Source organism: Rhinoderma darwinii, chromosome 1, assembly GCF_050947455.1.
Source record: "Rhinoderma darwinii isolate aRhiDar2 chromosome 1, aRhiDar2.hap1, whole genome shotgun sequence".
Lineage (NCBI taxonomy): Eukaryota > Metazoa > Chordata > Amphibia > Anura > Rhinodermatidae > Rhinoderma > Rhinoderma darwinii.
In genome coordinates this window covers 175,965,232-175,982,860 of record NC_134687.1, presented here as the reverse complement: position 1 = coordinate 175,982,860, position 17,629 = coordinate 175,965,232, and the positions used below count along the sequence as shown (strand labels likewise).

The 17,629-nt window shown below is 41.2% G+C and overlaps 1 long non-coding RNA gene across 1 annotated transcript in view; it reads right to left on the bottom strand.

The window, feature by feature from the left end:
• The window catches only part of LOC142738380 (uncharacterized), a 95,377-nt gene extending 90,971 nt beyond the window's left edge, over nt 1-4,406 (bottom strand). Inside the window, exon 1 of the long non-coding RNA XR_012880593.1 lies at nt 4,317-4,406. This is a non-coding gene — a long non-coding RNA (uncharacterized LOC142738380). The remainder of the gene's footprint in view (nt 1-4,316) is intronic.
• Nucleotides 4,407-17,629: the final 13,223 nt, after the last annotated feature.

The window sequence follows — 17,629 nt, the reverse complement described above, 5'->3', positions numbered from 1 at the left end:
ATTGGGGTACAAACTGTATTCTGCAGATGATTTGCACCTAAATGGAAGGGGGTCCGCTGTGCTGGGGGAGAGAATTCTAGCTGGGGTGGCGGAGTATTTAAACTAGGGCTGAGGAGGGAGGTCAATGTAGAAAAAAAAGGGGTAGCCAGGTTAGAGAGGGGTCAGACTATATTGGTGGGGGGAGAAACAGAATGTGGGGAGAGGACTAGACAACAAGATAAGGAGATCCTTTCGTTGCAAAACATCAGTGTAAATAAAAAGGACCGATTAATGTCAAATCACATTTCTGATAATAAAAGTGAAAAACTGACAGGCAAGTTAAAGTGTATGTTCACAAATGCCAGAAGTCTAGCAAGCAAAATGGGGGAGCTGGAGGCCTTGATACTGGAAGAAAATATAGATATAGTTGGTGTTGCTGAAACATGGCTGGACTCTTCACATGACTGGGCTGTAAATCTACAGGGTTTTACACTTTTTCGTAAAGACAGGACAAATAGGAAAGGTGGTGGTGTATGTCTGTATGTGAAAAGTGATATGAAGGCGAGTGTGAAAGAGACAATAGTGGGTGAAGACTGTGAGGAGGTTGAAACCTTGTGGGTGGAACTAGAAAGGGAGGTAAACACTGAAAAAATTACTTTTGGTGTAATCTATAGACCCCCCAATATAACTGAGGAGATGGAAGGTCAGATATATAAACAGATGGAGCGGGCTGCACAGGCGGGTACTGTAGTGATAATGGGAGATTTTAATTTCCGGGATATTAATTGGTGTCATGGTTCGGCTTCAACTGCAAAGGGGAGACATTTCCTCAACCTGTTGCAGGAAAATTTTATGGGCCAGTTTGTGGAAGACCCGACTAGAGGTGAAGCTCTGTTGGATCTGGTCATTTCTAATAATGCAGATCTTGTTGGGAATGTCAATGTTCGTGAAAACCTCGGTAACAGTGATCATAATATAGTTACATTTTACCTATACTGTAAAAAACAAACGCAGGCTGGGAGGGCAAAAACATTTAATTTTAAGAAAGCCAATTTCCCCAGGATGAGGGCTGCAATTCAGGATATAGACTGGGAAGAACTAATGTCAAATAATGGAACAAATGATAAATGGGAGATTTTCAAATCTACTTTGAGTTATTATAGTGCAAAATTTATTCCTACAGGTAATAAGTATAAACGACTCAAATTAAACCCCACATGGCTTACACCTTCTGTGAAAGGGGCAATACATGACAAAAAAAGGGCATTTAAAAAATACAAATCTGAGGGTACAGCTGTAGCCTTTGTAAAATATAAAGAGCTTAATAAAATCTGTAAAAATGTAATAAAATTAGCAAAAATACAAAATGAAAGGCAGGTGGCCAAGGATAGTAAAACAAATCCTAAAAAATTCTTCAAGCATATAAATGCAAAAAAGCCAAGGTCTGAACATGTAGGACCCCTAGATAATGGCAATGGGGAGTTGATCACAGGGGATCAAGAGAAGGCAGAGTTACTAAATGGGTTCTTTAGCTCTGTATATACAACAGAAGAAAGAGCAGCTGATGTAGCCGCTGCCAGTGCTGTTAATATATCAGTTGATATACTGAATTGGATGAATGTAGATATGGTCCAAGCTAAATAAAATAAAATAAATGTGCACAAGGCCCCGGGACCAGATGGGTTACACCCTAGAATTCTTAAAGAGCTTAGTTCAGTTATTTCTGTCCCCCTTTTCATAATATTCAGAGAATCTCTAGTGACTGGTATAGTGCCAAGGGACTGGCGCAGGGCAAATGTGGTGCCTATTTTCAAAAAGGGCTCTAGGTCTTCCCCGGGTAATTATAGACCAGTAAGCTTAACATCCATCGTGGGGAAAATGTTTGAGGGGCTATTGAGGGACTATATACAGGATTATGTGACAATAAATAGCATTATAAGTGACAGCCAGCACGGTTTTACTAAGGACAGAAGTTGTCAAACTAACCTAATCTGTTTTTATGAAGAGGTGAGCAGAAGTCTAGACAGAGGGGCCGCTGTGGATTTAGTGTTTTTAGACTTTGCAAAGGCATTTGACACTGTCCCCCATAGACGCCTAATGGGTAAATTAAGGATTATAGGTTTAGAAAATATAGTTTGTAATTGGATTGAGAATTGGCTCAAGGACCGTATCCAGAGGGTTGTGGTCAATGATTCCTTCTCTGAATGGTCCCCGGTTATAAGTGGTGTACCCCAGGGTTCAGTGCTGGGACCACTATTATTCAACTTATTTATTAATGATATAGAGGAAGGGATTAATAGCACTATTTCTATTTTTGCAGATGACACCAAGCTATGTAATATAGTTCAGACTATGGAAGATGTTCATGAATTACAGGCAGATTTAAACAAACTAAGTGTTTGGGCGTCCACTTGGCAAATGAAGTTTAATGTAGATAAATGTAAAGTTATGCATCTTGGTACCAACAACCTGCATGCATCATATGTCCTAGGGGGCGCTACACTGGCGGATTCACTTGTTGAGAAGGATCTGGGTGTACTTGTAAATCATAAACTCAATAACAGCATGCAGTGTCAATCAGCTGCTTCAAAGGCCAGCAGGATATTGTCGTGTATTAAAAGAGGCATGGACTCGCGGGACAGGGATGTAATAATGCCACTTTACAAAGCATTAGTGAGGCCTCATCTAGAATATGCAGTTCAGTTCTGGGCTCCAGTTCATAGAAAGGATGCCCTGGAGTTGGAAAAAATACAAAGAAGAGCAACGAAGCTAATAAGGGGCATGGAGAATTTAAGTTATGAGGAAAGATTGAAAGAATTAAACCTATTTAGCCTTGAAAAAAGAAGACTAAGGGGGGACATGATTAACTTATATAAATATATTAATGGCACATACAAAAAATATGGTGAAATCCTGTTCCTTGTAAAACCCCCTCAAAAAACAAGGGGGCACTCCCTCCGTCTGGAGAAAAAAAGGTTCAAGCTGCAGAGGCGACAAGGCTTCTTTACAGTGAGAACTGTGAATTTATGGAATAGCCTACCGCAGGAGCTGGTCACAGCAGGGACAGTAGATGGCTTTAAAAAAGGGTTAGATAATTTCCTAGAACAAAAAAATATTAGCTCCTATGTGTAGAAATTTTTCCTTCCCTTTTCCCTTCCCTTGGTTGAACTTGATGGACATGTGTCTTTTTTCAGCCGTACTAACTATGTAACTATGTAACATATACAGACACATATATATACACACACACACACACACACACACACACACATATACAGACAGGCAGAATGCATGTATACATATACAGACACATATACACACACACATATACAGACAGACAGAATGCATGTATACATATACAGACACATACACACACACACACACACACACACACATACATAGACGGACCCAAGGCATGTATACATATACAGACACATATACACACACATACAGACAGACACAAGGCATGTATACACATACAGACACATATACACACACACACACACACACACACACACACACACACACATACAGACACAAGGCATGTATACATATACCGACACATATATACACACACACACACACACACACACACATACAGACACACACAAGGCATGTATCACATACCAACACATATATACACACATAGACGGACCCAAGGCATGTATACATATACAGACACATATACACACACACACACACACACACACACACACATACAGACAGACACAAGGCATGTATACATATACCGACAAATATATACACACATAGACGGACCCAAGGCATGTATACATATACAGACACATATATACACACACACACACACACACATACAGACACACACAAGGCATGTATCACATACCAACACATATATACACACATAGACGGACCCAAGGCATGTATACATATACAGACACATATACACACACACACACACACACACACACACACACATACAGACAGACACAAGGCATGTATACATATACCGACAAATATATACACACATAGACGGACCCAAGGCATGTATACATATACAGACACATATATACACACACACACATACATACAGACAGACAGACAGACAGACACAAGGCATGTATGCATATACAGACACATATATATACACACACACACACACACACACACACACACAGTCAGACACAAGGCATGTATACATATACAGACACATATATATATATATACACACACACACACACACACACACACACACAGAAAAAGCATGTATACATATAGAGACACATATATACACACACATAGACAGACAGTCAGACACAAGGCATGTATACATATATACACACACACTCACAGGAACTTACCATCTCTCCAGCTGCACAGGTTTCTTTCAGGTCGGACTGTGGGCGGAGCTTCCTCCTCGGCTCTGCACTTGCTTCCTCAGTGTGTGTAACGAGGAGCAGAGAATATAGAGTCCAAAGCACGGCCTGCACAGTTGCACCCCCTACATGGTGGGAGGATGCAGCACCATGTCGCACACCTCTTAGGCTGCCCAATGCAGTCAGTCAGATGCCCCCCTCTTGTCAGTATGGTAGCAGCCCATCACTTTTAAATTAGTGAGGGCAGGAGGCTGAGCGCAGTAATTGGCACTCTGCCGCTCTAGTCTTTATCAACGACTCAGCCTCCTGTCCTCAACTCATTACTTACCAGCTGCTTTTCTTTTCTTCAGGAGAGAGCGTTCGGCCGCTCCTCCCGCAGTCCTCCAGGTTCCCTATGCTCCTCTCTCGCGGCGCGTGCAGCGTCACAGAGGGGGAGTGTACTAGCAGACGTGCGCCTATCGTGCTGCACGTCTGCTAGGTAAAGTATTCTCCCCTGCCTTCCCCACGCACCCCCCCCCCCTGGCCCTGCCACAATATGCCGCCCCCCGTTTTTAGCTCGGTGGCAGATGCGGCCCTGCTGGAACCCTGTCACAACGGTGACAGACGGAAACCATTAGCTAGGTTTCTGTCACCATTGAGTTTAATCGTGAGGGAAACAGAAGCTGAGGTTTCCGATTGCTTTCTGCTGAGGGGTTAACCCGACGGAAACCTCAGACGAAACCCCTCAACGGAACACAGACGGTGATGTGAACACAAACTTATTTAAATAATGCTGACATTATTATTTACTTTTGTATAACTGGATACCAAAGACAGTTACATATAAACTCGTATCAACCCAAAAAGATAAGACTGTGCTTGTAATATTGAAACATTGGATTAAAGAATGTACCTCAGCTTAGAATATGAAGCAATAAAACAAATCCCTCAAGACTTGGAGCAGAGCAATATGTTCTGTATTTTTGAACAATTAACATTTTTCCAAAGACTATTATCAAAGGAAATGTCCTGCAATGCCTATTAATGAGTAGAATCCTTTGTATCTCCTGTGTATATAAAAAAAGACAGTCATTAGTCTAAAAAATATATCTGTTGTATTTACATCAGCAAAGATAAGTGAGATGAATAACAATTGGGGTGCCATTAGTGACCTACAGTAAATAGATACCAAGCATAACATAGCACATCATAAGACAAAGTCAGTTGCGGAGATTTACTGAGCTTAATGCGCCAGAAATCTTGCTCAATTTGCTCCAAACACTTGGCATACATGCCTTTCACCAGATTTTTCGTGTTTTAGACACTTTTTGCACTTCGCCAGACAGTTTTGAAAAGTGTCTAGAAAAAGGACATGGCTTAGAGCTTAAAGGGTTTTTTTCAGTTGCTAAAAATTGATGGCCTATCCTCAGGATAGGCCATGAATAGCTGATCGCTCGGGGTTCGACTCCCGGAACCCCTAACGATCAGCTGTTTTGAAGGGGGTGCAGCGCCCGTACGAGCTCTTATTTCCATTCATTTCTACTTGCTCACTGTGAATCGTCGACACACATGTAGCAGCGATTCACAGTATTGCAGCCTTCTTCCATTCACTTCAATGGGAGAAGGCTGCAATACTATGAATCGCCGCTACATCTGTGTCAGCAAACAGTCAAAAACTGCACCAAAGTCCGCATCAAATCTGTGTGTGTGTGATCCTGTGCATGATCCTGGTCTCTGGATGGAATCACTAATGCAGTTTTTGATGAAATTTTTAGTGCACTTTTTGATGCAGATTTTTTTTTTTTGTGACAAATTGTTTATTGAAATTTTTAAGAAAATAGCAAAAGAAATGATACAAAAAAAATAAGATTACGGCGTTGTACAAAAGCATGAGAGGTCGAGAACGTTATACAACTATGCACATAAAGGATAAAAGATTCACAGTTATATAGAGATGTTGTTACAAGTACGGTAATATTGACCTTCAGTAATACAATATATAAGGTTTGTAGACACCCAGTAATTGAACATAAACTTAACAGGAACAATAACATTGTCAGTAACATTTGGAAGCACTCGTAGGTTAAGGCATTTCAGTATGTGAGCCTCAATTGCCACCCAACGTTTATTCAGGTCACATATCCACCAACGTTTCATTTGATCCAGGATGATCGCATAGTAGTAATCAGTGATATTCGAGTAGCTCAGACCTCCTTTATCTACAGGCAGATACAATGTTTTCGCTGCAACTCTCGCTCTTTTACCATTCCAAATAAATCTCGTGAAAACAGTTTGTATACGCCATAACAGAGATTTTGGAAGTGGAATTGGAAGGTTCCGAAAGTAGTAGAGCACTTTAGGGAGCAATAACATTTTAAACTCTGATATGCGTCCCATCCAGGGCCCATTATTTAAGGTTTGCATCAAAGTATTGTAGTGGATAGATACCAGCTTGCTACATGGAAATGTGAGAAAGATGCCTAAGTAAGGTATCGCTCCTTCAGACCATTTAAAGGGAAATTTGTTTTGTAATTTCATCTGTGTATGTTTGGGGATACCCATATTTAGTATTAAGGATTTTGAGGCATTAACTTTATAGTAGCTGATCTCTCCAAACTCCTGAATGAGTTTGAGTACTTGAGGTAATGTATCGCTAGGGGAGGATAAACTCAATATGACGTCATCCGCGAAGAGACCTATACGGTGTTCGGTGGGGCCTAAAGAAACGCCATTGATATGTGGTGACATTTTGACTGCTATAGCAAATGGCTCTATGACCATAGTGAATATCATGGGTGATAAGAGGCATCCCTGTCTGGTTTCGTAAGTTATGGAAAATGGGGTAGACAGCGCTCCTGTGGTATAAACTTGGGCGGAGGGAAAGGTATACAAGGTCATAATAGCAGACAAGAAAGAATTCTGAATTCCAAACTCTACCCAAACCTTCCCACAAGTATCCCCAGTGGACGCGGTCGAACGCCTTCTCCGCATACAGTGTGAGCGTTCGCCGGGCCTCAGCTTCTGAGATAATATTTATAAACCTCCGAGTACCATCCACTGTTTGTCTGCCTTTAACAAATCCCACTTGGTCAGGACTTCTCAGTTGGGGGAGAATGTCCGCGAGCCTACCAGACAGAATCTTCGTGTAGATTTTTAGGTCCGTATTCAGCAGGGTAATGGGGCGAAAATTGGAAGTAACATCCGGAGATTTACCCGATTTGGGTAAGGCAACTACTATTGCTTTGAGCATTTCAGGGGGGGAGGCTTCATTTTTAATGACCTCTTTAAATGTCCTAGCCAGGTAGGGAGCCAAAATATTTTTATATGTCTTAAAGTACTCATTGGTAAGGCCATCAGGTCCAGGGGACTTATGGGCTTTAAGCTATGGCTTTGAGAATTTCCTCCTCAGATACGGGTATTGATATACTTTGCAGTTGGGTAGGGGAAATGGAGGGCAAATTCAATTGAGCTAGGAAATTTTTTATTTTATCAGTTAGGAGTTTAACGGTAAGGGGATCGTTTTTTAAGTTGTAAAGTGATTTTTAATATTCAGCTAAGGTATTGGCTATCCCTTTAGGATCCATAATACGATCCTTTTGAGTGTTGTATATAAATGGGATCTGTGATTTAGCATTTTGTGATTTAAGTTGTTTGGCCAATAGCGACCCAGGCTTGTTGCCACTCCAATAGAATGTCATTTTAAAATTCTGTAGTGCCAAGTCATCATTATAGACATTCATTTAGTGTAACTGATAAATAAGATCAGAGATCTCTGCCGCACGTACGTCAGAATAAGACGATTTGTTTAGCCTATGTAAGGTGCTCAACCTAGTGAGTAATTGACGTTCTGTTTGCTTTGAGGACTTTTTGATGTGAGAGGCAATCTTTATGAAGTGACCTCTTATAGTGGTTTGTTGGGCACACAACAAAGTGACGTCTTTAACCTGACCATTATCGTTATAGGAAAAATATTCCTCTAGATTAGATTTGGACTGGGAAGTATATTTGAGGTGATGAAGAACAAAGTTATTAAGATACCAGACTGAGTCTTGTAGTCTATTAAAGTTTTCTTGTATTGACAGCGAAATCGGAGCGTGGTCCGAGCATTGCAAGCAACCAATAGAGACAAAGTGAACTCGATTTATAAGTTCCTTATCTACATGAGAGAAGTCAATTCTAGTATAAACCCTGTGCGAATTAGAATAAAAGGTGTAGTCAAGGTCACTATAGTGATGCAATCTCCAGACATCAAAAAGGCCATGTTTGTGCAAAGTAGTAGAAGCTGGAGTAGGTTCTTTGCAACGAACAATGGATGTAGAGTCCATGGTAGGCCACAATGTCAAATTAAAGTCGTCCCCCCCCCCAATATCAATAAACCTTTCTTATGTTGATTTGCTAAAGAGATCATTCTACGCAAAAAAAACTATGTTGTTTCAAATTAGGGGCATATACAGATAGAACAGTATAATGGATATTATTAATTATACACAATAGCATAACATAACGAACCTGCTAATCAATAAGTGCAGTTTGAAGATGGAAAGCAACTGAATCCAGACCAAGAAACCCCACGTACAGAGTGTCACATAGTGTGTTTGTGGACCCACTAGGCCGTACCACCGTTGCGGGGAGGCAGCTGGCCAAACAACAGGAAACCCCAGCAATACATTGTCCCGCACAAGGGTACCTGGATAGTCCAGACAGTGGCCGCAGCTCTGGTACAGATGGAGAAGGGCACAGCAGGTAACACCAAACGTGGCGGATGACACAGGTGCCGCAGGTTGCGCCAGACGTGGCGAGTTCCTCTGAATGTGGCAGATGACACAGGACGTGGCGGATTCCTTCGGACGTGGCAGATGACACAGGACGTGGCGGATTCCTCCGGACATGGCAGATGACACAGGACGTGACACGACTCCGACACTAATAGGCACAGGAACAAGAACAGCACGGGATACAGGAACAGGTAACAAGGCACGGGTAACAATGGGAACGGGAAACACTAAGGGACCATTTGCAAGACAGACTGGGAAAACTAACAACGCTCAGGCAAGGATCAGAAGGCTTGGGGCGTTCTTATAGACCAGGAAATCATGGCAGTTGATGATGATGACAATTTCCTTTGTGCGCACCCTACGGGACACAGCAGACCAGCACTCACGGACCCATGGCTGCGGGCATCGGGAGGTGAGTAAACCCGACGGCCCGTGGCCATGGACGCTACACAGAGTTACATTCTAAGTTGTGTTTGGAATGAAAAAAATGTACACAGTGCCACATGGTGCAAGATAAACCTGATAGGCGGGGTAATTAGAATATACAGTAGGTAAGCAATTGCACTCACCTAAAAGTCGTTTGTACTGGCAGGTACAGCTTATGAAGTAGGCAGTAGTAAATAAATTGGTTGCAGCTTTCAATATCCAGAGACCGGCATCATGGTTGTGATGCCGCAAAAAATAGCAATTTACAAAATGTTTTAAAAATGGATATATATAGGAAGCGCTACTCAAGAGGAATAGATAAGCAGAGTAATAAATAATGAGTGAATTTATTTGCACAAAAAAACGGCAACGCGTTTCAACGCAGAACCTGCATCTTCATCAGGCCAAAAGGTAATAACATAACAAAACAAACAGCTTTATACATATGTGGGTTTAGGGGAGGAGGTCAGAACAAAAGCACCAAAAGGGTAATCAACTTCAAAGGGCACCAGATGTGAATGACGTCATCAGGAATTAAACAGCAATCAGAAATTGACGTCATTCACATCTGGTGCCCTTTGAAGTTGATTACCCTTTTGGCGCTTTTGTTCTGACCTCCTCCTCTAATCCCACATTACATTCTAAGTTGGGGTCCAGGTAAAACATACCAGGAATTGAAAAAAAATAACATGGCGTTCATGGCATTTAGCTTCATGCCTTTTCAAAAAGAAATGTTAGATCAAAGAGTACTCACCCTCACTGTCAAGTCATCTTCTTTTTACTGCATGTCATGGTTTTCCAGTCCGTAGGTAGAGTAGACAGGACTGTCCCAGACCCTCGTGGCAGGGAGTCAGAAGAAATCGGTAGGTCTCACTTCTTGCAGAGAAGTGCCGCATCTTCCAGAGAATTGGCTACAATCTTGGAACCATTTTTGGATATGACGAGGTTGAACGGGAAGCCCCATTTATATGGTATGCCTTGAGCTCTAAAAATCTTGGTGCTGTGAGCAAATGCTCTCCTCCTGGATAGGGTCACCGCAGAAAGGTCTGCAAAGATGGAGATCTGCTGAAATCTTGGAGGTAATGTGGGCTCAGAGCTAGAAGCTTCCACTAATCTTTCTTTAATGCAAAAGAAATGGATGCGTACTATGACATGGGCCCTGTCAATGGTTAGATCTGCTGGAGAGGCAGACGGGAGCAGGCTAGTTGCTCCTGGAACGGTCCTCAATATCAGCAAGTTTAGCTTTAAGAGTTTCAATATCCTCTTCCATAGCAGTAGATACATCCACAATTTCATTGTGGGCTGCAGTGAGTTCAGAAATGTTATGCTCTATGTGCGAGGTACGGTCTCTTATTGATGTAACCTCCGCTTGTAGTTTCCGTGTTGCCTTCAACAGATCACTGTTTAGCGATTTATGCAAGTCAGCCAACAAAAGCCTCATAGTGGCTACTGTCACAGGGGATTCTGGAGGAAGAGGTGCAGGGCACATCATGCGAGGGGATGGTGGAAGATTTGAGCATTTGTTCCACGCAATAGGAGAAGCGTGCAAAGATGAGACAGGAGAAGTTGCTTTATGTACCTGAGCACATGGTCTGCCACGAGCAAAGCGTTCTCAAGATTCAGATCGTCCATTGGAGTATTAGGTATCACTGAGGCAGGAGCACTGTGAGACGATTCCAGGGAGAGCAGAGGCTCAAATAAGAGGAGATCCCCCACGGATGGGGAGACCTCCTGATGCGGTTGCAGGAGAGAGTCAGTCGATCATCCTACAGCTTGGCGCGCGGCGCCATGTTGGGAGGTTTCAGAAGCCGGGAAAAACTTTGTCAGTTTCAAAGGGCTTTTCTTTTTTCTTCCTCTCACCATGCTGTAATGTGTCACAAGTATATCAAGGGTAAGATGTATTGGTTTCCAATGCTAATGAGCCATGCAGTGCCGCTATATTCGCCGTTTAGACAGAAGCTCGTGGATCACACGTCTGACTTCATGCACAGCTAGCCATGCCCCTCTTTGATGCAGATTTTTGAGCCAAAGTCATAAGTGGATCCAACTGGAAGGAAAAGTATACATTTTTGCTTTATGCTTCCCTTTCCTTTCGGATACATTCCTGACGTTGCCTCCAAAAAGCTGCATGTGTGATTCCAGTCTTACGCAAGTAAATGACTGAAAAACCAATATAATGATTAAGCTTTTACCTCAAGTTGCCAACATAGCTCAAAAGTTATTTTGGTTAAACTCTCTTTGGTTTAAGCGTCATTATTCTTTATTCATTGTCCTCGATTTATGTGCTATCTTTTATATAGTGGGGCTGATTTACTAATGCTGTCTAATATTTACACAGTGTAAACACACGTTCCACAATTAAAGCCATCCCGGTTGGTCAGTTCCTCTGGATGCGGCGGATTTGCTCCACTGATAGTCTTTTTGAACCACAATCTGAGGACCTTCGATTTAGGTTTGAGAATAGAGGGTATAGTAGAAGGACAATTTGGTCCGGGTACAATAGGGCCAAAAAAACATCACGCAGTGACCTACTGAGAAGTAAAGCCCATTGAACTGGAGAAACTGGGGTACAGTTTATAACAACGTTTAACAGCCAATGGGAGAGGATGAGGACAATCCTAGGACGACACTGGTCTGTCCTAAGATCTGAACCAGCTTTGGCTCTTTGTTTGGCTGAGAGGCCCACGATGACAGCCAAGAGAAGCAGGAATCTCAGAGACCTCTTGGTCAAAAGCACCTATATACGGAAAAACATAAATCCCTTTGGATCACGGGGACCGAGAGTAGGTTGTTATCCTTGCGGTGATTGCATAGCATGCCCTAACGTTAGCAGAGCGACAGATTTTGCGTCAGTGGACAGGAAAAGATCCTTTGAAATAAGAGACTATATCTCTTGCAGTACTACACATGTAATCTACTATGCGCTATGTGGATGTCCCAAGGCCTACATAGGCCTGACATCCAGAGAATTGAGGTTACATACTAGAGAACATGTGCGAGATATTGCCAGTGCTAATGCTATAAATGACCTCACACAGTTAAAAACCCTGCCAAGGCACTTTAAATTATATCGTGGCTGTAACCCTAAATCCTTGAAGGTTTGTGGAATTGACCGTATACATTGTGGCATCAGGGGAGCGGCAATTTGAAGAAGGTTCTGGCACAAAGACAGTGCAAGTGGATTGTCGAATTGGGCTCGATAAACACCGTTTGGACTTAACGAGAAACTCCGCTTTGCACCATATCTTTAATGCAATCTCTGCCATCAGCATGCTTTTCATTTATAATTTTTTACTAGGTATCTGATGTACCATCTTTCCCCAGTCTGGCTACCTCCATATAGGAAATACAAGCTCTAGACCCAGATGACCCCTATAATTAGGAATGAGAAGATTTCAGTATATTCATCGCTCCCTGACGTAGATTTGATATCGACAAACTTGTCACCCTTCTCCTTCCCTTTTCTCCATTGAAATGTATTTTATGTCACATAACTTTTCTGAGGAGACCCTTTTTGTTCTCTTTTGCACTTTATTTGGTCATGGGAAACATATGTGATGTGTAATAATATTTTAAACTACATTTTTATAAACTTTTTTCTATTTTATTATAAGAAGCGACCTCATTAATCACTGCAATAACATTCACTTTATGAGGTTTTCTATAACCAGCACTACGGTTGTGATGTTCACATACACATTTTGTCACATCTTTTTAAAACCATTATATTGGTTTATACACATTGTATAATTTTGGGGGATTCTTTCTCTCCCCTCCTTTTGAATGTGATTTTTCACATAAATCTATGCATTACATACACTTTCTTCTAACATACTCAATGCAGATCACTTGCCATTCCTTTGGTTGGCCCTTGTTAATATTGGAATGGGAGTAGCTACGTTAATAGTGGATTAGTATACATTACCTTCGATCCTTCTCGTCCCAGCTGTCCAATGAGTTGTGCACTCCACTTGCACGTGACCGGGGGGTGTCGCCTGCTCCATTCCTGCCTCCCATAGCGCACTGCGCATGTCCGGTATTCCTGGTACGCGTCAGGAACCCGGATGTGCGCTACGGCGCTGGAGGCCGGTAGTGGGGCATGTCTCAATTCCGGTCGCGTCTGTGGACATGCGCCGCGATCTCATGGGCGATGATTAACAGCAAAATACACCTGTGTCTTGTCCTATTTAATGTCAAGACTGCAACAGGACACTATGCACCCCCTGAGGAAGCACACATAGCGAAACGCGCATTGGGGTTCCATACATGGTATTCAGGTTCCATGATCATTGACATGGGTAAGGTTTCCTCCATCCTTTGACATTCAGGTTTTCCCTAACTTTTCCCAGGACCATTGTGTCCACAATCTATTGGGTTTCTACATGAGGGATTAGCCATCTATAAGACAACCTACTACCCATTTCATATATTCTCACTGTAGGGATCGCAGTGCAATTATTTTTTTCATTTCTGAAAACATATGGATGGTCTGTTTTCCTGTCATACCATGTAACATTATAGAGTCTCTCCAATAATTTTGTACCTTTTTAAATGTTTGTCTTATTTATGTGATTAATTAAAATTTGTTATATCTTTATAAATATAGCTTTGTACTCCGCTTTTTCTTTGCTTTAATATCTCAAAAGTTATTTTGATTAAACTCTCTTTGGTTTAAGCGTCATTATTCTTTATTACTTGTCCTGGATTTATATGCTATCTTTTATATAGTGGGGCTGATTTACTAATGCTGTCTAATGTTTACACAGTGTAAACTTAGTCCAGGCAATTAGACGATATGTCAAATTCCAGAAAGTGGCGCACGCTGTATGATAAATTTGGTTCATCTTGCTAGATACGCCAGCCTTTTTTATCCTCTTTATATCACCTTTTGGTTAGCTAAGTCTAAGACAGATTTTTACCTAAAATTGGGGCAAAATTTTGGTGCACGTTGACTCATATTAAGCCATGCTCCATTCCTCTAGGTCACAACCCCTTTTCTAGACACTGTCGTAAAGTGTCAATTGAGGTTCAAACATCTGTTCTTTTTGGCACAAGTCAATAATAAATTTGTCTACATTTATTTGCACAAAAATAAATTCTGCAACCTAGTACAGTCTTCTGGCAAAACAATAATAGTAAATCCACCCATGTGTTTTTAAAGTTTACATTTTACACATACAAATACAATGTAATTTAGGTCTAAAGAATAAAGATCTATCCTGGTTATCATTAAAGGTGCATTTACACGTAACAATTTTTCAAACACAGATAAACGATCTCAAACCATTTTCAATCTTAGTGAATAGAGATGAGCGAACTTATCAAAAGTTCGGTTCAGCTAGTTCGCCGAATTTCCCGAAAAAGATCGATTCGGACCGAACTAGTTCGGACCGAACCTGTAATTTCCGTGCGCCGAGCATGCTACTGTCCAGGGTGCTGATAGAGTTAATGGGCTGCACTAACTCTTTCAGCAACCTTGACAATACATGCTCGGCGCGCGGAAAATAAAATTTTAATGTAATAAAAAAAAAAATAAGTTCATACTTACTTTCCTCCTGTCCGGCCTCCAGCGATGACGTTTCATCCATGTCGCCGCTGCAGCCAATCACAGGCTGTAGTGGCGGTCACGCACGTCAGGATGACGTCAGAAGGACGGCCTCCAGGGATGACGCTTCATCCCACGTGACTGCCTCTGCAGCCAATCACAGGCTGCAGCGGCGACATGGATGAAACGTCATCGCTGGAGGCCGGACAGGAGGAAAGTAAGTATGAACGTATTATTATTTTTTTTTGGCATGTATGTATGTTGACATGTATGTATGTTGTCATGTATGTATGTATGTATGTATGTATGTATGTTGTCATGTATGTATGTATGTATGTATATATGTGCATGTATGTTTGCATGTATGTTGGCATGTATGTATATATGTGCATGTTTGTATGTATATTTGCATGTATATATTTGTATGTATGTATGTTTGCATGTATGTATGTTTGCATGTATGTATGTTTGTATGTATGTTTGCATGTATGTATGTTTGCATGTATGTATGTTGGCATGTATGTATGTTGGCATGTATGTATGTATATATGTGCATGTATGTATGTTTGCATGTTTTTATTTTTGCATCTATGTTTGCATGTATGTTTATATATATATGTGCATGTATGTAATTATGTTTGCATGTATTTATGTTTGCATGTATATTTGTGCATGCTTGTATATATGTATGTATGTATCTTTGCATGTTTGTTTGTATGTATGTATGTATGTATGTATGTTTTCATGTGTGTGTGTGTATGCATGTATGTATGTATGATAGTTTGCATGTATGTTTGTATATATGTGTGTATGTTTGCATGTATGTATATTTGCATGTATATATGTGCATGCTTGTATATATGTATGTATGTATGTTTGTATATATGTATGTATGTATGTTTGCATGTATGTTTGTTTGTATATATCTGTTGTGATGGTCGGGTACTGGGGCGGCCGTAGGCTGGTATTATGAGGCTGGGAAGGGCCAAAATCAGTGGACCTTCCCACCCTTGTAATGCTAGGCTGCTGCTGTGTTGTATCGGGCTGGTTATAAAAATGGGGGGACCCCACGTCATTTTTTTAAATTATTTATTTATTAATTTTTTATTTTTTTTAAAAAAGACATGGGGTTCCACCCAATTTATCATAACCAGCCACATACAACACAATGTTATTAGCCTGTGAATGGACAAAACCAGTGGCCCTTCCCACCCATGTAATGGCAGACTGCTGCGGCCTTGTATATGGCTGGTTATTAAAAATGTGGGGGACCCGTCTATTGTTAAATTTGTTAAATTCAAAAAAAAAACGACGTGGGGGTCCCCCCCATTTTTATAACCAGCCCGATACAACACAGCAGCAGCAGCCTAGCATTACAAGGGTGGGAAGGTCCACTGTTTTTGGCCCTTCCCAACCTCATAATACCAGCCTACGGCCGCCCCAGTACCCGACCATCACAACAGATGGTCGGGTACTGGATCGTACCAAGCTCTTCCCGGCAGCCCTGGTCGTGGTGGGTACCGGGGTAATAATGGGTGGTTAGTGCTAGCCTCTGCACCGGCTAACACTAAGTACCGCCTTAATAATGGACGCTGTCAATCAGCCAACTGCCATTATCTAGGCACTAATAAAGTTTAAAAAAAAACACAAAGACAATTCTTTTTTATTGAAATAAGAAATCCCCAACAAAACCCTCGTTAACCATTTTATTAAAATTTGAAAAAACATAGATCTACGCAGTAGTCCAACGAATCGAAGATGTAGTCCAATCGGTACATCAAAATCTGCAACAACATAAAAAAACAGTTATCAATGTGAACAATAACAATACTTCTACTCACCTACACACATATATACACGCACACACAAACAAACAACCATACACAAACACACATATATACACAAACACAACAAGATATACACACACACACACACACACAAACACACACATAAACAGACAAACACACACACATATACACGAACTCACACATATACAAACAAAAACACACATATCCAAACACACACATATACACGAACACACACATATACACAAACACACACACACATACACAAACACATATACACAGTTATACACAAACACAAGATATACACAAACACACACACACAAAGAGACAAACACACACACATATACACACACATATACACAAACTAACACATATACACAAACACATATACAAACAAAAACAAACATACCCAAACACACACATATACACAAACACACACACATATACACAAACACACACATATACACACACATATACACAAACACACACATATACACAAACACATGTACACAAACAGACCCATATATACACAAACACACACATATACACACAAACACACACACACAAACACATATACACAAACACACCCATATATACACAAACACACACACATAAACACACAAACACACACCCATATACACACATATACACAAACACACATATACAAAAACACACACACACAAACATCTACACACACACACAGTTCACAGCAGGACAGAGTATTTCAGGAGATGAGCGTGCGGATCTTGTGCGGGGTGGTGACTTGCC